Consider the following 10,042-nt stretch of genomic DNA (forward strand, 5'->3'; position numbering starts at 1 on the left):
CACTATAAAACTATTTGCTTTTTTAGTTGCAGTAACATTTATATATCAAATATCAATCAACAAAATTCTCGATTACTGTTTTTAATCATTCATTCAATTTAATTTTCCCATTTTCCACTAAAGTGGCAATTTTTTTTTTTTTTTTTGAAAAGAAATTTAAGGAAGATGACTTCCGAGCCTGATCACACCCAGAGTGCAGAGATTGCAAGACTGATTGCACCAGCGGTAGATTTTTTATTTCAGGAATATTCGTGCATGGGCCCTAAGCCTCTGGCAGTGGTACTGTAGTTGGTGGGGTTGTCACATTTTTCAAGTACAGTAAGTATATTGTTACTTTTTTTTGTAAGTGTTTTGGAAGCAGTTAAAAGAGACTATTATATGAGGACAAAAAAGGGTTGACTGATTTATTAAAAATTATCACAAACACTCTAGACACTGGTTTAACATTACAATGACATAGGGCTTCACACACAAAGTAGAATGAGGAGAAATTACAAATAGCAAAATGTTGATCTCTCTGGAAATCTTTTTTTTTATTTAATAAAAAGGTAAGAAGTAATAGAAAGCTTTATTTACGGTGAAATCCCATTAAATGATCCAGAGTGAAGGTGTGTGTTGCCTCATAGGGTGCTCCAGAGTGAAGGTGTGTGTTGCCTCATAAGGTGCTCCAGAGTGAAGGTGTGTGTTGCCTCATAAGGTGCTCCAGAGTGAAAGTGTGTTTTGCCTCATAGGGTGCTCCAAAGTGAAAGTGTGTTGCCTCATAAGGTGCTCCAGAGTGAAAGTGTGTAGCACGTAAGGTGTTCTGGAACAAGTGTGTGTGGGCCAACCAGTATGATGGTAGATTCTGCATGAATTTAAACTGTCTTTTTACAATAAACCCAGTTCTTACAAGTATATATCATTTGATTCGTTATATGAAACTAGAAAAGAAGTTTCAGAAGGAACTCTGCTTGCATTTTAGAAGAATATGGTAGTTAGGAAATATAAGATGTCAAAAGACTCAAATATTGTAGATAGAGACCATGGCACGAGGAGCATTTTGGCATAGTGACATAACACTACAGGCTCTCCCAAAGCCAATGAAAATACTAGGATGCTTTTCCTTGGTGATTCAGTCTTGGTTCCGTTCACACCATGGTCCCAAATGGCAATATTTTATTTTTTTTTTCAAATTCAGGGGGTTGTCACTGACAACTTATATAAGCTTTAATTGTGTTCTTTTAAATAATATTTTGTGTATTATATTTTGAAATTTTATTTTGTAATTCACATGTTTACCACTGAAGTATTTGTTATAAATATCCTAAATCATTACATAAAAAAACTGTTCTTGTTTACATTTACTGTACTATGTACTCTGATAATCTTTAAAATATAGTAAGCATGTTTGTAATTACTGTTTTATGATAAAAATGTTTAATATAATCTTGGAATATAGTAAAGTAGTTTGGGAACCGGGGTAGAGTTATGGCAAACCAAACTAGCACAAAGTGGATGGCGAGTTGTGTACCTGATAACATAGGTTAGGTTACCTGGTGCCTGTCTAGTCGCACTCTTTTTTATCACAGCAGATACAGTCCTATCAGGAGTTTTCTGTGGTATAACCTGTCTTGATGGCAGAAATGAAAGACTGTTGAGATGGGCAAAGTAGACAGATAGCTTTACTGCCTATTGCCCTTCAAATGAAAACCCCCCACCCTAAATGAAACTACCATGTAAGCTGACCTGGACAAACACTAAATCTTTGGCGTTTTGTTTTAATTTTTACAAGTGTATCATATTGGTACTACGTATATATAAGGGGCACCGGTATTATTATTATTAGAGTAATTAACTGTTATACTCCCTGTAGGACTAGCTTCTTCTTCCCTCAGAACTGAATCCTATTATCATACAGGTATCTGCTAACATGGTTGTATTATTTGAATAATATGGGAATACATTTGAATATTTTCATGAAAAGCAGCTGTTATAATATATAATGTTGGACATGAAGGTAATGTAACTGATAACCTTGGTCTACAGGGCTTCAACAGGAAAATGGTCTCTGTATCCTGTCATTTTACAAGTTGTAGGGAGGACATAGGGCAATACCTGTTACTGAAACTTAATCATCAAATTAACAATCTACCTAAATTTTGAAGGCAAATAATACTTTTTAAGTTTTCATTGGGAATGTTTTATCTAGTTCAGAAATACTGTATATAATTGCTTACTTTAATTTCTTGATGTGCTGAACTTATAATTATATAATGTAGATGTTATTAATCTCATACATAAAGTTTTTACATAAGAAGGAAAATGTGTTCTTTGTCAGCCCTATCTCCTCTAAGCATAATGTATATACATGTGACATATCTCTGCTGCATGCCATTTTAAAGGGTTTGTGATGGCGTGAAACCCAGCGTGACGACAATGTTTTCACTCACTCGTGGTCATTTCCATGCATCTTCCACCTGCAGATGATTAAGAGCTAACTGTGTGTTGATTTTACCCAGTGATTAGTTTGAAGATGCTTGCTGCTGATTATATGGTGTTGAATGATTTATATTTTGTATGAGTGAACCCAGTACTGTTGAGGTGTGAGTGCATGAAGTACGCTTCTCCAATCATTTATCAGATTTAATCTGGAAACTACAAAACATCAGACTTGGAAAGCCACTCGCTCTACTCTCTTCCAGCCTCACATGTTTACTGTTAGTCAGTTGCAGATCAATCATCTGTGATATGAATTCAGGTTTTACAGGTTTAATGTATGTCCATATTTAAAAATTATAAAAAATATAAAACTTAAAAAAAGTAAAAATCCTAAAAAAAAAAAAGAGAATCAATGGACAATACTGTAAGCAGGAAACAAAACAGTGTTGATACGACAAAATCATTAGCTTTTGATGTGTTGTGAAATGACCACATATTTAAGTGTAAACTAGATACCATTGATATTTTAGAAGTAAGCATGGTATATATATATATTATCATACACATGTGTACTATTGTATATCCATTGCGTGAGTATCAGCCTATCAAATAGTCGAGTGTTTTATTAAGGATTAATATATAGATACAGTAACTATTTCGTGCAAGAAGGCTCTGATTCTGTGGAAGCCTTTGGAATACTAGAATAAAAACTATATATACCATCTTTTGATTCAAGAAAAATTGACTCCTTAAAAGGTATAGGTACAAAGTTGGTGCTGAATAGTATGAATTTAGTGATGCCAAATTTAGTGATATCATTGGTAGTGTTACTTTTGCCACCAAATGACATCATCTGCAAATTACAAGACATGATTGAATGTTGTGCCTAAACTTGTCGGTCAACAGCTAAGTTAGCAAACCCATCTTGGATCTGAGTGTCACACTAATTTTTCCAATATGCTGCTGCTTCTATACTTTCCACAATACTTTTTCTGAAATATGTATATATGAACATTATTTTTGTATTGCTTTCACTTCAGAGCCTCTTGAAAATTGAAAAATTCAGTTTATTAATAAAGTAGAATTGAACCAACAAAGTTGGCTTGGCTTGGGTCATTGATGACCAATTATTTCTTAACGTGTCAGTATTGTGAATGATTCCTTAAGTAGGATATTTTGTTCATAATGAGGCGTTCAATCAATACAGAGGACAGTTTTTAACTAGCGATCACTGATTATGTAGAAAAAATTAAAATTTTTGTCATTAATTGTGTGATGGCCTTGACTTTTATTAAATTTCATGGTTTTCATCTCAAAAAGCCATGGTAAAATGGCCTCTATCAGATATGATTTTAATTGTCACTTTAATTTGATTATGTTGTGTTTATCTGAGGACAGCAGTGCACACAACTTGTATATCATATTTAAATAAATAAATTAGTATATTACATGTTTGTCTTTGCTTATCCATCTGATGCTACTTATTTTTTTAAATGTAGGTCCTTTATGTAGGCTACATATTGTATGTATATCAATCTTTGCTTTAATATTTTAACCTCTCTGCTGCAGTTCACATCCCTAGATATTTTCAGACACTTTCGCTCATATGCGGCCAACATCCCCGGCTCTTTCAACACTTGATCAACTGGAGCTCAAGTTTGCTGATGCATAGTTGTGCCTATGATTGCCAAGGGTCTCTGGGGACAGAGTGGCCATGTTTTGACAAATTTGGAAAGTCATCAGTGCCCACAGAACATCTGTGAAGGAAACATGTTACCCTAACCTATCCTGCTTCACCATCCCATTGTCTCATGACCTTAAGGTCTTAAAACACACTATTCATGGATTATTCTGTGTTATTAGGGATAAATGTATTATGACAACTGGATCTTCCTGAATGAATTTGTAAAAACTGGAGACAATATACAGTATACTGAAGGATAGTTTTGTTTGGTGGCAAATATTGATTTTGAAGTCACGAGTGATATATACTGTACTGAAATTGATATTTGTTTATATGACAAGCATTCCAACACATTATTTACATCTCTGTTGGTTGCCTGTTGGCAACAAAAGAAAAGTATGAACTATATGCAGTACTGGATAAGCACAGAACAGCTGAGGGAAGATGGTGCTGAGTGGACTAAGTCACCTGCTGTCAGGCTGAGGTCACATTGACTGTTACATGCGCAATTGTTTTTCACAAACACGCAGCTTTGGTTTATTACTTTCTATGCTATTTTATACTGTACTTAAGAATTTTTAAAATATTTTAATGAAGGTTGTAAAAATTGTGACACTGCTTACAAGTGGGGTACTGTTCTTAAGTTGAAAGTCAAAATTTTTACCCTGCATTCAAGTAAAGATAATTAAATCCTGTCTCGTTCTATTTTGTGCAGGTACAATATTAAGAGTTCCTTTTGATCCACTTTCTAAAACGTTTCATTATTTTGTATGTGATGATCACATCGCCCTTTTGCATTATCGTCCAATTTAGGTGGCTTTAAATTTTCTCTCTCCTAGTAGGTCCACTGTTCTTGTTCCCAAGATACATTGTGTTGCACACCTTTAAAATTTGTTTTAAAGTACCAACAAGTTTCTTTAAATATGGGTCTCACACCAGCACTACATATTCTAGTTATGACTCCATGGACACGGCCAGTAATAAATTTTGATTTCATAATCTGATCTTTCATGGAATTGTGCTATCTTAAGTTTGTCTTGCATTGCATAGTCTTCATGTACTTTCCCATCTATGCACTCTTGTGGTGACATTTTGCTTGTAACTATTTTTCCTTGTCTGATTTTGTTAGAATTCTTCTGAATAGATTGTAGTTAAAAGCAGTTCTATGTCCAGTCTTTCCTCACTCCATTCTATGATATTAATACATATTCAATTACAACAGCCATTTCTCACTCAGTTGCTCAGGCTGTACAAAATCATGCTGAAGGCTATTGTAATCTTTTGGATCCTTTTCTTTTTTCAGCATTTTCACATCTGCAAATGGACTTATATAACTACTGTATATACTCCCTCTGTAAAAGTGTTTTTATATGCTATGAGCATTATTAAGGCTAGCATTGAGTCACCTGCCACCCTACTAGTTACTGCCTCCTGACAGATGGCTTTTTGTGAGAAGGTGAATTTTTCCTGTCCAAACACGCACACCCAAGATGAAGAATGACTCACGTATGTACGTGCATGATATTATGAACACGTTATTTCAGGATGGATTACTATTGTGTGGGGCATCCTTGGATAGCTGTTCGCATTTGCAGCCTATAGTACAAGAACCAACATATGATATCAGATTATGCTACAAGATCAGGGAAACCTTATTAGACTTGTGCATAGCCATGGGTGAAGTCACCATCTTCGGATGGAGAGAATGGTCCCCGTGGCATAGTGGTAACACTCGCCCCGTGCTTCTTGAGGGATTTGGCCTGGGCTTGTATCCTGGCTGGGGAGGATTGACTAGGCACCAATCCTTAACCCTATGCCTTTGTTCACCCAGCAGTGATTGGGCACCTGGTTATTAAACGATTGGCAGTTCGTATTCCAGGGAAACTAGTGGGTAAGGCTAAGGGGAAGCTTTCCCTTCCCTTAGCATGAGCTAAGGGAAGGGAAAGTTCTCAGCCTGCTAACAGGAGTCAGCAGTCGTCTGCTCCTGTACCCACCTGTGTGTAAAACTAGTAGGGTAAGGCTTACCATGAGCTATGGGAAGGGAAAGCTCTCAGCCTGCTAACAGGAGTCAGCAGTCGTCTGCTCCTGTACCCACCTGTGTGTAAAACTAGTAGGGTAAGGCTTACCATGAGCTATGGGAAGGGAAAGCTCTCAGCCTGCTAACAGGAGTCAGCAGTCGTCTGCTCCTGTACCCACCTGTGTGTAAAACTAGCAGGGTAAGGCTTACCATGAGCTATGGGAAGGGTAAGCTCTCAGCCTGCTAACATGAGTCAGCAGTTGGCTGCTCCTGTATCCACCTGGAACAGGTGGGTACCCTCTGTAAGTGTGTTTATATATGCTATATTTGTGTACCCACCTAGAACAGGTGGGTACAGGAACTTTGTTTTTGTTATAAGACTGTTTAAAAAAAACTGGTACAAAGGAGGTGAGGTCACGTTGACCTCAGGTACCCAGGCTGAGAGAATGACACCTCTACACTACTCAGTTATGTAACTCAAACTCTGGGAAGGCCCAATCAGATGGCAGGCCAATGTAGAAGCTATATTTTGATTGGCGCAGTTATACTGTCATTCGGTGAAGCTAACAAGTGCAGCTGGTGTGTGTGACATAGAAGATTAATTTTTGGAGCAGCTACTGCATTAGCTAGACATGAGTTACATCTCAGCCAAGATAGGAGCCATGTGGCCTTGCAGTACTGACTGCATTAAATTTGTGAAAGCAATCGTGAGAATAACCGCAGTCTTTGCACAGACACATGACCCGTATTGTGGAGCAGAGAACATCTGATGATGCGTAACATTTATGGAAGCTACAGCAATATCATCCTCGGTAATTTCTTCCTGTTTTTGGTATGGAGACCACAGGTAGTTGACATACAATTATCGCAGTGCTTAATCCACCTGCAATCACAGCAAAGGAGCATGTGATTGAAGACATGTGCACACTTGGTGTGAACTGATGTAAGTAGGTAGTATTTGATTTTACTGAACAATTGTCTCACATGCATGGTGACCAATGTGATAGTCCAGTTTGATACACTTGCAAAAATCTGGAATAGGTAAGCAGTTGAATCTGATAGACTAGAGAGGTTAAAAGCTCAAAACTTTAGTGCCCAGCATTGAGTGACAACTCTCAAGAGAGTCACTAAGTAGCGTACACGTGCAAGTGATTATTTCACTACATGTACTCACAGCATAGGTAGATTATATTATATGTGCATGTAAACTGATGTCCTGAGTACAGTATACTCTTTTGGAATTCATTAATCCTCTATAATTGCAGCAGTGATAGGAAGCCTTATAGTGAAGCGAGTCATATAAATGAACTATTAAGGCAAGATCTCTCATGAGGGTTAAGTGTTGTTCTGTGGGAACGAGTTACAGATCGCTCTGATTAGCCTTGTGTAACACAAGGCTAATGTTATCCAGAAGTAACATCAATGCCAAAAGCAAGCTGCGGTGGCTCCGCCAGTGCCGCACAATATGAGGTGACAGTACTGCATCCACTCGCTAATCCGGACAATATGGGAAGGACCCCAGCCGGATCATCACGTTTTCCGGATTAACGTACTTTTTTAGCTCGGAGTCCAAAAGTGACCATTTCGAACTATTTTTATACCACAAACAACATAATTTGAATTGCCTTGCCACATACAATTATAAAATATTCAACTAGAAACCTCAACTTACCTTGTTGTTGTTCGTCTTATTGATTGATGCAACATCTTGAAGTTAAGAATTCTTGACAATTTACGTAACTTATTCTAACACAACACTAAAATTAACACTTAAAATTACTGTACAGTTCATTAAGCAAAGTTAGTTTTAACTGCCAGCTGCTGAAGCCTTGCTGGTTGAAGGCACTTGGGTTGCCTGCGAGGCCTCATTGGTTGAAGGTGCTTGGCTTGCCTGTGACGCCTCACTGGTTGAAGGCACTTGGCTTGCCTGTGACGCCTCACGGGGCTGGATGAGAAAATTCCTGTACTGTAGTGTATAGGCCCCTACACATCCCCTTTATCCCCCTAGGCTATCCCCCAGGCAGTCCCTCCGAACGCTCCCCTCTCCCCCGACACCACCCGCCCACCCAACCCCCTCCTACACCATGCGCATAGAGCCACAGTCGTACGGGATTAATACAGTATGGCCCGCCGCCTGGCTTTCTGATCCGAACAATTCACCACTTGTCTGGCTGACTGTCCGGATTGTGTAACATCGGCAACAAGTTAACCGGCTTAGATTTTTTATCCGGCCAAACACCCGCTGGTTCGGCTCCCATGGACATTTTGGCTGGATGGTGAGATAACTTTATCCGGCCACGATTTTGGCCGGATTAGGGCGTTTTCCGGATGGTCAGATTCCGGATTAGCGAGTGTCTACAGTATTCAGCATAAGATGAACAACCTAGAACAACCACGACAGGAAGGAAAAGACAACCTTCTCAGAGCAGAAGTAAACCTACAAAGGGATAAGAAATAACGAAAGGACCGCCAGGAAATTTCATACTGCCACCGTGATGAAGCACGCAGGTGGGACACTAACAACGAAGCCACCTGCTCACCATACAAATGGAGAGACTCCAGTCAGAAAGACCAGACGCAAAGACTCAAGGAGAACAACGAATCGGACCAATCTACTGAAAGAGGCGGAGCCACGGGAAGACCATTGGGTTCAGACACCGGGTAAGCAGCGCCTGAAACAAAGGCTGGGCCAGCCACCAAGGAGCCAAGAGGACTACTCTCCCTTGTTTACCCTGGTTCAGCTGTTGCTGAACCAGGGAGCAAACCGGTAGGAGCAGTCAGAATGGAGACGGATCGTCGATCCACGAGTGACCTGAACCCTCCGAAGCGACATCCCCACCTATGCAAACTTCCGCATTGTGCTGTGGGCCCAACGGAAGTACCGATCCCACCACCCCTGGCCGGCCTAGTGAGCACTTGTCACAAAGCCCCAGCCAAGAGAAGACGCGTCTGAAAACATCGAGCGAGGGCTTGGGTAGGTGCCAAGGCACTGAATCCTGAAAAACCCAAAGAGGAGGCCGGCGACACAGCAGCCGATGCAAGACATCTTGAGGCCAAACCCAGTGATCGCGAAAGAGGCACAAGGTATGTCCCCGAAGGAACCAGAACAACCGACAAGCCAAATCCGACCCAGCGGGTAGTTTACCATGGCAAAGTTCAGGCTTCTGCACAAACCCTCGAGCAACTGCAGTGTGACCTGGAAGCCCCCAGAAACAGGCGAAGGCGGGACAACAGCTGAAGCAGAGACTCCAGAGGGAGAGACACGGAAGCAGTCCGAGAGTCCCACACAAGACCCAGCCAAGACCGAACCTGAGAGGGAACCAGAAGGGACTTCCTCCAGTTCACCAGGAACCCAAACCTGGTGAGCTGGAAAAGAACCAAATCCCTGGTGAGCAGACAAGCAACCCACATACTGCTGAGAACATCGCACCAGACCCAGGATCGGCCCCAAACGCCTCCACGTCATCCTCAAGCCAGTCTGAGGACAGCTCAAGAGGAGAAAAGAACCGCAAGACCGACGCTAACAGGCCATGGACGCACAAGTTCTCACCGACCAGGACAGCCAAGAGGGTGGGAACCTGCACATGAAGCTGCACAATGCCAACAACCCGAGGAAGGGCAGGGGCGAACAAGCTCGCATTGAGGTGCTCAAACTCGCTCCCCCAGGAAAACCTGGACCACCATATGAGCCTCATGCCACTCAAGCGTGCGGCACACCACCAACAAGAAAGCACCACACCACAAGGCACAGAACTGGAAACTCGGGAGTCAGTGGAGCATGACCTTGCTAGTTCACATCAGCCACAGAACTGCAGGGTGGATAGCTGGCACGAGGGTCTGAAGCTCTCTCTTCACCCTCCCAAGGAGGGTTTTTGCGCAGACAGCGGTGAGGCGACGTGGTGACATCATGCCCGTTTGCTCGT

Source organism: Procambarus clarkii, chromosome 80 (genome assembly GCF_040958095.1).
Source record: "Procambarus clarkii isolate CNS0578487 chromosome 80, FALCON_Pclarkii_2.0, whole genome shotgun sequence".
NCBI classification, from domain to species: Eukaryota; Metazoa; Arthropoda; class Malacostraca; order Decapoda; family Cambaridae; genus Procambarus; species Procambarus clarkii.